This window comes from Argopecten irradians, chromosome 8 (genome assembly GCF_041381155.1).
Source record: "Argopecten irradians isolate NY chromosome 8, Ai_NY, whole genome shotgun sequence".
NCBI lineage: Eukaryota > Metazoa > Mollusca > Bivalvia > Pectinida > Pectinidae > Argopecten > Argopecten irradians.
Genome location: NC_091141.1, coordinates 30,312,676 through 30,328,909, shown reverse-complemented (window position 1 = coordinate 30,328,909; position 16,234 = coordinate 30,312,676). Strand labels below are relative to the sequence as shown.

Below are 16,234 nucleotides of genomic sequence, written 5' to 3'. Positions count from 1 at the left end.
AAACAGTTAAAAGGATCAATAAAAACTGATTAATTTAAAATACGTAATTATTTGTGTCGATACAATTACACGATGACCATTAAATACACACCACGGCTCTATTTATATGGATAACGGTTCCCCCATTACAGCACATATAATCTAAAGTTGCATGTATCCGCACCAGTTATCGTGAATAGTCTTCTGGAAATCGTATAATGATGCAGTCATATTTCCGGATGATATCATACCTTCGTGCATGAAGATAATTATTTGAACATACATTTCAATTTAAATTACCATTGATTCATGTCAAAATAGTTTTATATTGTGATATATATTAAAAGATAACTAAACAATCAGGTATGTATTATAGTATTCCCTGGATTTATATTTCATTCCCACACTGTTTCATCTCGTTAACGTCTTATACCTCCCTGAAGTGTTTTGTATATTTCGTTTTCGTGTTTCATTCGAAATAACTACGTGGTTTATGTCATACTGCTCGGACATTCCATAAACGGAAATCTAAGAATTATTTTGCGTATTGCAACATTATAAAATGGACACTATTACAACTGGTGGTATCTTAGTGAATCCTCTCCAAATTTTAGTTGATACATGTAGACGATTACGTAGGATCCCTCAAACATTCGATTGAATCGTGTTTAATTTATCTGATTATCGAATCCTACTTAGAAAAGTCACATTGGTTGTAAAGAGTGTTGTGTTGTTGTAAATGTAATGTATTACTATTGACTACAATTTGTTTCCACCTATAAACATCGTATAACTCGTCACCAAGGTTTCATACATTCCATTTAATGTTGTATTCGCGACAGTATGCACTATCAAAGAGAAGTTTCGAATATTTTGAAAGCGAAAACCAAGGAGATATTTTAGATCAGTATATTTTTTCTTCTTTTCTCTTCAATCAGATAGAAGAATATTCCAAACTATTGTGAGCAAATTGCTTATTATTCTCATTTAAAAAAAAAACTTATTGTTGTTGTCTCAATATTTAAATACCAGTCCGTTTGTATGAGTTATTTTATTTGCTTCGAAAAGATACATGAAGCTTGCAATTATATTAATCTGACCAAGTTCAAATATCTTCAATAGTTTTCAGGTTTGTCAAAGCTAAACCTAATCACTGTATGGTAACGGGATCCGGCCCTAGTTGTTTGATATCTACTTCGGGAAAAATCGTTCCCAACAAATGAGAGGGGTACCTGCTAAATCGCTTCAAAAACTCGATATTATTTCATTTGTTTATCGAAACCAATAACAAAACAGAACAGTGAAAGCGTAAAGTTCTAAAATGCCCCACAATTGTATGTGAAAATGAGAATAAGTTTCCCTTTAGTTGTATTCAAGCATTAACCTGGATTGTATTTTCGTACAAAACTGAGACAAATGCGTGAAAATATGACAATGTTTCATGATATCGGTTGCATTTCGTTAAGGTGAGATCTTGAATGAAGAATTAAACTAAAACAAAAACGATCTACCGCTATCATAAATGCATCTTTTGTGCCATAATCGATGATGTTTAGTGAGCATGTTATGATTATAGTGTACGTGTTTGTTACGCACAAAATTCAGGTTTGGTATAGTCATTAGTGTACGGTATCGTATAACAATTTGGTAAAATTTCAATCACAAACAGGGAGCCGCAAAGCGTGTCATAATCCACCGCGCTCCATAGTTGGTTGATGTGAAAACCCAAATATCAAGCTCAAAGTAAGAGTCATTAATGTACATGTATAACTTTAAGTTCGGCACATTCTTTATAGGGATACTTACAATACGCGGTATACGTATACGCATACGGATACGGGACGTATGTGACTTTACATTCTATATTTCGAAATTAAATCCACTACAAGATATCAACTCGGGTCAAGAACGCGGCATTTGTTCATGCGTGAATGCGTGAATAAAAGTGCATGTGTGAAAAAAGTATCAAATATTTTAAAACGTGATTTTTGATCGATCAACAGGCCCTTGGCTCTATAGTTATACGGAGATCTTTATATATTTGTGACACTGTGTCGAAAATCAGCCTCGGAAGATGTTGGAAGTAAGGGATTTTATTGAATGTGTGGTAAACATAACGAAAATGATCGATCCCAGTCAAATACGTCTTCGTATCAGTATGCGTATACGTACACCGCTTATTGTAAGTATCCCTAATAATTGGTTTTAAAGTCTTTTTTATTCCTTTTGGAAGTAGAAGTGTATTTCAATGAACCTATTCTAAGTCCACAAATAGTTTTAAATCATAAAAGTATAATAAAACTCTGGAATAGTTGATATTTTTTGCTGTTATAATAGGTATAAAAGATAGGAAACACTCAGAACTGTTTAAACAAGTAGCTTGACGTGAGGTTGGGAGTAAGCATGTCTGAAATATCCATAAAAGGAATATAAATATGCAACATATTATAAAAAAATCTTATGATTGTTTTTTTTTTTTTTTTTTTTTTTTGTTCCAGCTTTTTATAAAGTCATTATGACTAAACAATAAATAAAAGTCAATTATAGAAGAAAACGTGGGTAATAATCATTGAAGTAAATGTGGTCAAAAACGGCACAACAGTTACCATTAAAAGGACCAATAAAAGCTGATTAATTTAAATACGTAATTGAAATCCGTTGCGAATTGCGTGCATGTGAGTTGTTCAAACTACATAATTCCATCACGTACAATTTAGAGCTATATGTTGATGTCATTATCAATAATACACAATAATTTCTATGATATTTATATAAAAAATAGATAAAGACTTATTTTATGAAATAAACTTGGACGTTACATAGTTTGAAAAAAATCGAATACACTGTTTAAACCATCTTGATGTGTTTTTCCAAAAGTGTTTTTTTTTCAAATATTTGTTTTCTTTTTTAAACTGCCTCGGATTCCTTCAATATTTATTCTGTGATTTTATTCGAAGTTATATAGCAGATTTAAAAAACAAATTATGATGTCTATAATAGTAAGTGGTGTTGTTTAATGTACGGGTATTATCTGTCTGTTAATCTTTATTGTCCGTTATCTAATCCTTACTTGTCTTCTCTTTCAGTATGTGAGTATCCTACTGATTAACATACTGATTGCCTCCCATCTGATTCAAAGAGGCAAAAGCTGATATGATATAAAACACTCGATTTCCTAGAAAGTGTTAATGATCTACGTTTTAGTACCTTTACCTTAAACATATTACATTCATACACTGTTATTCAATTATACTACAAATCCTAACACTGACCAATCGCCCAAGCATAATATTACGATGATATCAAACTATCTAGGAAAACAGTAACTTTCCAAACTGGAAATGAAGTATGACTATATACATTCACTCGTCTTATGGTCTCCATTTTGAATATTAATATGGATAATCAGTGCATTTCACTTATATATTCAATAATCAGTACGTATTTTATATTTACTAAATATCGCTTACCGCCAATAAGTAATGATATATGTTGTATTTTCCTTATATTGACACTCTCCATTATCGATGTATGTTAGATTGTATGTATAGCCTACCTTTAAAGTAGATATACAATGACTTATCTAATGACACTATTATGCAGGGTGGTTGTTTATGTTATCAGGCTATTGTATTTTACATAAATTCAGGTTACATTTTTAAATTAAAATAATTATATCTACTTAATATATTAGTGCATACCAAAAAAACTCGTTTTGGTGATATGCTAATATATACAGTATTGCCCCTGTTAACTCGAACTTGTTTTCTCTTAATAAATTGCATGGTCCCGACCGTTGGTCCCTGTGTATTTCATGCCCTTGGATAGCTCGAACCGCTAATCGTCAAATACCTCTCTTTCCATTAACAGAAATAACCCCCTTCCTATCAAAAACATATTAATTAAACCAGGCATCTCGGTTTGTCGAACAGGTGTATGGCCTTTTATATTGATTTTAACAGCATTGTTATGTTCATTTTATCCATTTGTATACACTAGTTCTATCAAAATAATACATTGTTTTAGCAATAATTAAAATACTGTTAAATACAAAAGTCGATATGTCATTGACATACATTGTTTATCATAATTTTAATATTTGACTAAATGTCATACCACGGATGACTCGAATACCATTTTTTCTGCGATTTATTAACAGAGTTTGTTGCAGTTCGACTGAAGGATATGTGGCTGTATTATGTTTGATTTGAACGCTGACAAATAATTAATCTAAGTTGATATATACGACCTTATACAAATACCTTGCATGACGCTAACTATATACCCCTTCTAAATCGTTTACATTATTACAAACAAACGCAACTATTAACAGTTTTAATATTAATCAATAGAGTAAACACAAATCCCAATGCAAAAAAATTCAATGGTCTAAGAATACAATTACATATTAGGTATGTTTGCAACAGAATAATCTGACAATAAGACAAATAATGCATATTAAATCGTATAGTGAATATCATATTCAATATTCCAAGAACTGACACATTTATTCACAATGAAGGGATTTAATAAAAAAAAATCGATTAAATATCACATATTCCACTAATAGAATAAAGCATAATATTGCTATTATGAATCATTGGATGCTTCTATTATAAAAAAGAATAGCACGTAAAACGTAAGTTAAATTACACAAACTCCAAAATCGTATTAAATAGTATGAATGTAGACACACATAATTTTGAAATAGTAACCTTTATACATTAATTCTAAATAATCAATCTACAGTCAAATATTCCATTTGCTATTTTTATAACATTTATTAACATGTCAGTAACTTGGATATCATTTGTACACCTATACCTATGTGGATATGATAGGAAGGCATCAACTTTAAGTTGTCGGAATTGAATATAGTTATAAAATATCTGACTAATTAAGTTTCTTAATACCTGATCTGAAAGTTTGTAATATTAAGATTTCATTCCATAACTGAATTCATGTTTTCTAGTTTTAATACTAACCACGTACTTATGGTTTGCTAAAATAGCAAAGACCGCACACTGTTATTATCATACATAACATTTTTGAAAACTAATTAATAAACTGTTCGCTGCCATAGGATCTTTATTTTCTTAATGTTAAAGGCTCTCCAGTAATTAGGCAGATTACAATTTGAGTAATGATATTAATTGATTACGTGTGTCCAGTTTCACTAAGCAATAACGTATTCCCCTGTACCAATTCGTTATTCGTAATCGTATTGTGTAACTTTATGCTATTGTATAGCGTCTTTTGTTTTACTGCTTTATCGGAAGATACTATGCAATACAATTCAGAGTACTCCAACTTTTTAAAAGTCGAATACACTATATCTAATTGAACAATGTTACAAAAGGTTGTCTTTTTATATTAGAAAACATATTGTGTTGTCATAATAAATACTGTTGGAAATTATACAGAGTTTACCAAAACAGGACTTTATACACATACATATACTATAACGTCAGCCGAATCGGGATACAAATAGTTTTGTAACATATCAAAATGTCAACTGACAAACCTTTTGATCTCTAAATGAAATCCAAACAATGAGTTGTTAAGTTAGACAATTACATAAATGGATTATCTCTTTTTTGTTTCAATTATGTTACGGACATTAACAGTAGCATCACATCACACAGTCGTTCGACTTGGATAATAAACATATATCCAGTAAAACAAACCCTCGTCTATTAGATATGGTCAATGGTTTTCGACAGAAATAGTATCATGATTCGGTGGCTATCATGAGTTTTGTATACGTTTAATAACACGCTGTAGATGGTTCAGCTCGGTGACATCAAACACAGATATCCGTAAACTATATACTTCACATTTATGATGTTAAAAACCTTTGCACTAAAAATTGGATGAAAAAACGTTTTAATAAATATGTTGATGTATACGTTGAACTGTGAACGGTACTGTTTAATGTGTGGGTATTACCTGTTTATTTACCTTTATTATCTGTTATCTAATCATGTACACGGTGATGTATCCTGGCCAGTTTTTGCCTCTGTCCTCTCAGTGTTGTATTTGCCTCCATAAAATCTCTAAAATAATGCATCACCTTTAAATATCGGGTTATATACCCATTAAAACTGAGAAAACCTCAAAAAGAAGTATTAGTGGTTTATCAACCTGATATATTATATAACTATGGCACAACTATATATTATTTTGTCTATTAATGAATTATCTCCCTTATACAGTTATTAAAAATATATCAATATGGAATTTATCTTTAGACTATCTATAGGATTATAATAGATGGTAAATAAATAATATTCTTTTTATACTTACCCTATTTGTTCAATTAATATTTTGCTTAACCAACTGAATGCATGTACATAATTTAATTTGTATAATCGCTAGCTAGTAGAGGGCTCATATAGGCCTAGCCTGTTGCCCATTCTTATTTCTTCAACAAAATTGGTTGAATTGAAAGTATCGGATTCAATGTAGCATTTACCCGTTTAGTTAGAAATAATCATATACCACTGGTATCATGTCTTCGCGTTCGAAGTAACAAATGTGCTTTGTCTGCAAAATATAACTGTAGAATGACAACTTAATTGCTAAACAAACATATGGTAAGAATAAATATATCCCTTTGTTACTGCTATACGAATACGCCACCCAATGTTAATGTAACTCTATTCTTACTCTTTAAATGGATAATAAGTGAAAGTTAAAAAGCTTTCATTAGAGATTAAAAAAAACTTAAGTAACATGTTTAAAAAATAATGTTGACAATTCTTGAGACATCAGCAATGCGGATAGTAGCCATTTTGTTTGTTCCGCTTGACAACCAATTTAGGACCGACCGCTATATAAACCACGTGAATCAAAATATGTGAATCGTACTCAGAACGACGAAATTTCGTCAAACAAGCCCGTAAGATTCCTGAAAAACAAATTTAATCATGTGTGTCAATTCATTCTAAGCGTAACATACTTCAATCAAATGACAGCTTGTATTGTATAAGTAAATATCGTTAGCTGAATTCCAAAATATTTAGAAATGATATAATCTTAAAGTGGTCTGTCATGTCGACAGGGATATCTCACGCCGAGGCTTGCCGATAATTGGCGGCCAAAATCATTCACGAGGGTTCAAATACTTGAAACTTGACAGATCTATGTTTGAGTATTTATCTCTCATATTGATAAATTTTAAAAAAAACTAACTTATTTAGAATTATTTAATAGTGTCGACATTAAATTTTTAAGCGTTGTTAAATTGTTAAGAAAATTTGATAATTTTTTTTTTTTAATGACGTTTAAAATTGTGCAAATAACCGCCACCTATTTCAGTGACAGATACTAAATTGCTAAATTACCATCAGTTCATCTAACATTACGTGTTGTAACATTGGTAAGTAGGCATAGAAGTGTAAACCTTAAGTAGACAACCATTAAATGATTATGTATTATTGACATTTACACATGTGGTTTTAAGTTTTGTAATTATACACCTTTTCTTGCAATTTATAATGTAATGTATGCGCAGGTAAAACAATAAATCCACTTTGATATAATTTATCTTTTACATCCATTGGCGAATTGTAATCATATGTAGAAATGGTTACAATAAATATTTGTAAAGGTACACATATACTATTTTGTACATATTTTCCGTATTATTTTACGTTTCCTAGAAACTCGGATTTCCCCTGAATCAGTTTAGTATGGTGAAAATGCCTAATGTCGAATTTCCTATATTACGAAGATTTATCATGTGTTTTCGAAATGACATGTTTGCTACACCAAGTTTACGTCATCGATGTCATTTTATAAGAGGAACCGTACTGATAATGATAAAACTGGTAGGAATTATCTATGTGGTATACATGGTAACTGATATAACAATCAGATCAAATAAGATGTAATGATATTCAACTTATATCCATACCTTATTCAGGTAATTATTTGCACTTTGTTCGTAACTGACCTTCTCCTAATCAAACTATTGATAAAAGCTTTAATTATATATTAAACTTTTAGTAATAAAACCTGTCAAGTATTCGAACTATTTTAATGGGGAAAAAAACAAAAAAAGCAATACATGAACATACAAGACTCAATTTCTTTGCTGCAATATATGCGGTGAGTTACCATGAATTGTAGTGATACTGTATTAGACAGGTATGTAGATATGTAATTTACCAAGGGAGATAAATACCCACTTAACACTTAGATAAGTACACTCTTTAATAAGTCAAGGACTATCTTAATATGGCATTACAGGTACACATTGTCAATACGATCGATATCAACATGTTCCATTGCATACATAGCTAGTATTGAGAAAGTAATCGAAATTGTAATTAATGATTAAATCCAACATTTAAATTAATATGCATTTACTTCCCTTTCACCATCCCAAAAACCGTAAACAAATGATGAAACATTAAGGGTTTGTATCAATAATTTGCATTCCATCCGAAATGATATGATATGGTATGATGATGATTTTCCATTGTTGGATGTACCTAATAACACCATAGACACCATTACTATACCACATGTTATGTTAACCTGCAATATGCCGTTACCAAGGATAACTCGTATGTAGCGAGAGTGTTATGGTCCCCTACACAAACCACCTAGACATAGACAAAGGAATGTGATAACGTCTTTGATATCACGCGTTCAAGTACTTGGACCGTACTACTTTTTATTGCAACTCTATTTGTTTGTATTGTATGACTGGATGTCTCTGTATATTGTAAAATCAATTCATATCCAGAACTAAATTTAACACCGCGTTAACACTATCTAACTTTTGTGTGATAATGCTAATGATGTTACTGAATTAAACCAACACAACAAAATACAACTGTTGATTGAAATATTTATCAACGGTTTGTAACTACAACAAAAATAACTATTTTATATGTTCACATTATCACACAATCCATTTATCTTTCTTTATCTTTAATTTAGGAGTGGCGGTGCCCGAAATGTGGGGTAAGTATATTTTGTAGTTATGGCTAGTTTAGCATTTAGGACTAAGTGTATAAGGTCATGTATACAATATTAATGATCAGGAATGCTACCGTTTAATACATTTTCGTTTCTTTCAAAACCCGTTTCAATATTACAATGTTACCTGTTGAAATGGCATTAACTCACTGTATAAATTGGTATTTGATCATAATGTGAAACACACACGCGACTTTTGAAATATTGTCTTGTTTGATATCTACCTTATTGAGACTAGCCATCACTTTTTTTAATATCGTACATTACTCACAGATGATTTGGTTTAAATACGTGACAAACATCCACTCGACTTTTAAAATATTGTCTATTTATATACCTTGCTAGAATTGCAATACCGTAGAGTTATTATTGGAATAAAAGACAATTTAGTCAAAGTGCATGTCAATACTTGATACCGGTGTTCATGTACATATGTAACTGATGTTGTTTAATCATAGAACAATGTAGTTTGTTAATTTGTATCTATAGGAAGTGACGTATCTATTGCTTGTCATAATTTTAATGATTATATTATCTTCTCGTTCCATAAACGTCGTTTCTCTCTTCGCATGTTGTATGTTTTGAATTAAAATAAATTAGTAATTTTGTTATCATAATGTCATAGGCAATGAACATAACGGCTGTCATGATTCTTATTAAGTTTTCTAATGTTATACAACTAACATATTTCCCGAATTGATCCACAAACAAGATGATGTAATCCATATGAATAACATAATTACTATGCATTTGCATACATCAATAAAAATGTGTTGTTGGCAGAAACTAGTGTTTAAATGCGCTGACTGACATGTATTAGGTCGACGTGATTTTTTAAACATTCGATTTAAAATAAGTGAGAGAGGAATCTACTATATATTACTTAAACAAGACAATATGTCCAAAATAACGACATATTTCTGACATCCTGTTATTGTATGTCGTGTTATGATAACCAGGGGTTTACTGAGATATGTTGCGAGTCATAACATGACTTAGTGAGGTATTTGCACAAGTAAGTCGGGGTAGCGTTATTACAAGTCTTTACGGCATACTCATCTTCAGACGTCAATATAAACTTTCGCTGCTGAATATCATGGATCTCGTCGTGATTACCTTAAACAAAATTCACAAAGATATGACACGACATAATTATACTATGCAATACCTATCTAATATATATCGTTATTAGATTAAAACTATATCCTATGTACTGCAGTCTGTAGTTTTGCTAAAAAAAGGAAGACAATCAAGGGCAAAAACGTACAATACATATTTGAAACATATGGGTGCGACTACTTCCGAAATCAAAGCATATTTAGTAACTGGATACATTGTCGTTGCTAAGTAAGATACCACCACCAGTCGCTCAACGCTAATCAATATCAAATCTGACTTATCAAAATCAGTAATAACTTTGTGCAGTGACGACTTTTGTTCAAAGGCGTCAAAATAGCGAAATAACTAGTATTTTTATATTAAATAACTGTTTTAAACTTTAAATAGATGGAATGTTAAATAGATTTTTTGACATTTTGATATCCTCATTAGTATTTATGACAGGGGAAACGTTACAACATTGGTACTTATCGATGTTATTTGCTGACGGGTGTTGTTTGTAATCGTTTAAATTGCATTTTACTGTGTAAAATACCCAACGTTTAAATTGCAGTTAATTGTTTAATACCCAATGGTATTATAAATCCAATATGAATGTAATTCAGTTTACATTTACTTTTACATAATCATGTTGTCCGTAAGTTTAAATGTTACAATTGGGACATGAGATAACAGAACGCTTACTTAGATAGCAGGATGGTAGGGATATTCATATGATATAATGTCAACTTTTACTACCTTGACTTTCAAACGTATTAAGTAATTTTATGACTGAACAATATTCAGCATTTAAGTTTGAAATTTAAATGCATTGATGTTTTAGATATACCGTTGTATATGGTAGTATAACCATAAGCTATCTTCAGATTAATAAATATAATTCATCTTAGTGTAATGTTGTTTCCAAATTTCAATATGACATTATTTGACAAAGACAACGACTGGCGGCTTGTTTGGACGTCTTCTATTTTTCCGTTTAGTATATATTGACTTATTGTGCTCTGTAAAAATATGCTTCTCATAATTTAGCATTATATAATCGTGCGATATATGGAATTTATTTTTATGACTATGTAATATTAATTTTAAAGATTAATTTATCTGTAGATAATTCTTAACAGCATAGGATCATCGATAATAATTATGCTAACGTATAAGAGCAAACATGACCTTTGACGATCTATATTACAGTGTTACCTGTGTCACTGTATAAAGTTCGAAATTGAAATAAATTTTGTTATCATAATATCAGATGCAATGCATATTAAGGTAATATATAGTCATATGGATAACTTGATTAGATCATTGAAATAATGTACGTATGACATAAACTATGCTATTGAAATGCACTGAATGACATGTATTAAGCCGACATAATATAGTGAACGTCGGATTAAAGATATTATTAAACAAGATAGGATATCCAAAATAACAACATATTTCTGACATCGTGTTTGCATGTCATGTTATGGTAACCCGTGTTATGGTTACCGAGATAGGTATGTCGACGTTTTGAGTCATATGACCTGTTGAGGTATTTGCATTTTAGTAAGTCGGCGTAGCCTTATTACACGTCTTTGTGGCATACACATCTTCGGAGGTACAGTTATATTTTGCAGCTGAATATAGTTGATCTCGCCGTGATCAGCTAAGTCAACTCGCAAAAATATGAGACGATATAATTACCTGATAAATTACTTATCTGTGTATCGTTATATATATATATATTAGTTCTTTATATTCTACGTACTGCAATTGGTAATGCAACATGCTTACCTTATGAATTACTTATCTATATATCGTTATTAGTTCCTTATATTGTATATACTGCAATCTATAGTGATTAGTTGTTGTAAAACAATATCGACAAATCAAGGGGAAAAGGAACAATACTTATTTGAAACATATGGGTACGACTAATTCCGAAATCGACGCATACTTATTAACTGGATAAGTTGACATTGCTACGGAAGATACCAACACTAGTCGCACGCCGCTAATCAATTTCAAATCTGACTTATAATAATCAATTTCAAATCTGACTTATCACTACAGAATCACAAATTATTTCCGCGGTAACGACTTTTAATGAAAGACATTAAAACAGCGAAGAAAATAACTGACACTTTCCGATTAAAGGAATGTTTTAAATATTTAAGTAGATAGAACGTTAAATCGATAGTTTGATATTGTAATATCCTAATTAGTAATAACGACAGGGAAAACCTAAGGTTTAGCCGGCTGGTTCAGGATTTATTTGTGTATTAATCCATGCCGTTTGCTGATGGATGCTGTTTATACACGTTTACATTGTATTTTATTCCAGAACGTGTATATAAACATGTGAATATAAGCGGAATATTACCCATTTGTTATACAAGGGCAATATTAATGTAATTTGGGTGGAAATATATTATCAGATCGCCCGCTATAGTATTCCTTAACTAACTTTGCTAAAATTGCTACAAGAAATAAGCAACGCTAGCTTAACTATCATGATGGTAGGCAAATGTAACCATGCTATTTCTATGGTATAATGACGACTTTCAATGTATTGAGTGAACAATGCTCAGCATTTGAGATTTTAGTTTAAATCAATTGATGTTTTAGACATATATGAGTAAAATCATAAGCTATCTTCAGATCAATTTAGATACTTCATCTTTCCTTTAAATTGTTTCCAATTGAAATAAGGATTTGATATAATTTGACAAAGGCAAAGAATGGTGGTTTGTTTTGTCGATTTCTATCGCTTACTCCGTTTTAGTATATATCGACCTCGTGTCTAGCTTACCTATCAACATAAACATATTGTGCTCCCTAAATTATGTATTTTTCTCACGATTTAGCATCACATAATCGATAGATAGAGTAAAGTTATTTTCAAGACTATGCTATTTAAGTCTTTAAAGATGACTTTACATGTAAGCCGATTCAAAAGCGTCGGATATTTATGGTAACATACAAGACAAACACGGACCTTTAACGAACTTCATGGACAAATCTGCATTCGACAATATTAACAATATTTAGTATGATATTTTATCAATTTTGCATCAAAGAAAAAAAATCGTCGAAATGACTAATACCATCACGCTTCTTCTCTTTTAGAAATGGTTTAAAGAGTGACACGCTGAAAGAACGGTGATGTCCAACAAGATCACAGACAACACATACATCATCAATATTGACCACCTATATGGCATTGTGTGTAGAAGAAATACCATGTCTTAGTGGCGCTATGTGTTAACCCCACATTTACACTTTTTAATATCATCTTTTTTTTCTTTGGTTTAGACAATGAATTGTCAATTATATTTTCCTTTCGTGTTGTATCGATTGTACAAATTTCGCACGGCACACTGCAAAACTATCTGTATATAATATCTCATAGCTGTATATTAATGATACAAGTTTGGGCCTATTTCCATGTAGATACGATGGGTTATCAACACAATGAAATTATATCAACCGAGGCCGAAAGCATAAGGTAATATCACTTTCGTGGGTTAATAACTCACCGTATCCACTTGAAAACAGGTCGATACTTATTATATACGATTATTGTTTTGAGACTGGTCGAATAGAAAAAAAATGTTACCGCTAGATCAATTTCCCGTCTGACGTTATTGTATATGTTGCTTGTTCTGTTGATCATCGTTAATCGCACAAACCTTATAGTCTTCCACCATAAGCTGCAGACTACTGACGTCACAATAGATTAATCTGGTGTCATGGATTTTAAAAAAAAGCCCGTAACGCTATATGCTATAAACATCATGACATAACATATAAAAGGATATTACCATCATTGTTTTTGACACAGGATGCTGGATTCGTGAGAGAGATTTCTGTGCTCAGTTCAGTAAAGTCGCGTGCTTTTTACCCCTGTTTCCGAAATACTGCATTTGATCAATATATCTGAGAAATCTAATAACCAATCAGAAACCAGCACGAACACCAATTATAGAATTAGATATAATATTTAATGTTTATGCGAGATTCATATTTCAGGTTTGATGTTATTGTCACTAACTTATTGTAAAGTATATTGTGTCTGTAACATCATTGATGTCATTGTTTGTATCTTTATATGTTTGTGATCAATTGTAAAACGCAATTACAATGTATTATTGACCCATTATATACATTTCCATATGATTGTATTTGTATTTACCCACACTGACCAAGCGTCTACCTGAGTTATGTTATTTGGCTGCTAAAAGCGAAGTTTATGTAGTATAAAATTATTGAAACCGGGTAAAGAATTGACATAAACTGATTATTATATTGTTATACAAAAATAATGGTTACTACTTAATGACTGATAGTTTGTGAGTTTATCTGTACATATTAAAAATACCATAAGTTGATATACAAATGCAATGCTACTCATATATGTTGATCTGACGAGTTGGACCGCACTCGTGTGTTGGGCAGAGGGACATTCCACAAGAGTGCGTAACCCCGAGTGATGTTTTGAATTTCCTGCAATCCAGATCAACACATATCGAAAGTTTTGTCTGGCTACCTTTGAATGTATGTCTGTTTAATGATGACAAAACTACCATATGATAATAATCATAAATTAAACTGTCATATGTCTACCACGTGAAAGTTTATGTAATGTGTATTCTGCATAAAATTCTGATTATTTAAAGATCGATTTATAAATATACAAATCATTTTCCAACGAATACTTTTACATTCATAACAATATTTCCCAACATAGTCACTACGTCATAGTACGTCATACATTCATTTAGAACATGTTGGAGGTCAATGTATCAATAAAATGTGCCATATTGAATTTAACTGTGTTTTCTGAAAGCATCTTGTTTAATAAGAGAAGGAAGATATACAAGTATAACAGATGCAATGAAAAGTTAGTAGTAAATGCTCAAGAAATATATCCAAGTATACGATGACAAGTGTATGTTGGTATTGTCGTTTTATTGATTAGGCCTAGGATATTGCTATTGTGTAGTCCGACGCATGTGTAACATCAGTTTAAATTATTTGGATAGTACTGTTGTAGTTGATATAAGATGAGTAGATTCATTTCTAGTTATTTTCTGAAATCATATTGTCATTTGTACTGGAATGAGGGGTTAAAGATTTGATCACACGTGCGAGAACAATGTTTTCATTGATTGGTTAAACATTATTTCTCGGGAACTTATCTATTACACAAAACTATTACGCACATATGGAACCTACTTCGAAGATATAAGCATGGTATTTAGAAATGAATTCCCATAAAATGTATGTGTGTGTGTGTGGTTGTGTGTGTGTATGAAAAGGGAATACCCCTTTAGAAGTAGTTCCAGCTAGAAGGGTGATGCAAGACCTTTATCACATAAGTGTGAACTTAACATTTTCAGAGGAAATAGGAAGAAACAATGAATGCTTTTGAGAACAAAAATTACATTTTCTCACGTTAGTGTTAGATTGTACCTTTTTTATGTCCAGTTTGCCATGTTTCTTTTTAAATTCACATGTTAAACCTATATTGGCTGGTAAAATAAATTAATTGATAATCGTAAACTTTATGTCTGTGATTGTTTTTACCTTATTAACTCCGCTTAAAGTAACAGAGCATCAAGCAGTCGTGTTTTAATCTTATCACAATGTTTTGTTTATTCTTAGGAAAGAGTACAATTGAAATCAATATATATCCGTATGCTTTTGATGGACGACTTCCATTACAAAATGCTAAAAAATGAAAAATGAAAATAGACATACTATATGTTTGCTGATATAATACAGTAATTGTGTGTGCATTAGCCAATACATATTTAACGCGTATCAGCTTATAGTGATCAGATATTGTTGCTGTCATTTTAAACAAAATTCAGTCAAAAATGTAAAGGCTTCAAGAATATTCAGATAATTATTAAAAGTGACACTTAATTGAGTTTGAAATAATTGTAAATTGAAATATTAAATACCGTGGAAGCTGTATTTGAAAGCACTAGATTGTCGACAGATTTTAGCAAGACTGAAAAACTGTGCGTCGACCTTTGGGGTCCTTGTACATTGTATCAAGTACGACTGGACATATGTTCATATTAACCTGAATGAAATAATACACTGTATACGTAACTTCGTGCATTAATCGAACCAGTGATCTAGTATAAGGTGA

The 16,234-nt window shown here is 31.1% G+C and overlaps 1 protein-coding gene and 1 long non-coding RNA gene across 2 annotated transcripts in view; both read left to right on the top strand.

Annotated features, from left to right (window-relative positions):
• LOC138329827 (tropomyosin-like) overlaps window positions 1-16,234 on the top strand; it is a 134,866-nt gene that overhangs the window by 70,895 nt on the left and 47,737 nt on the right. The gene's annotated exons all lie outside the window — the stretch shown is intronic.
• Window positions 7,337-15,636, top strand: LOC138330080 (uncharacterized). Its single transcript, XR_011209522.1, has 2 exons — window positions 7,337-8,955; window positions 13,201-15,636. It is a non-coding gene; the product is annotated as an uncharacterized lncRNA (long non-coding RNA).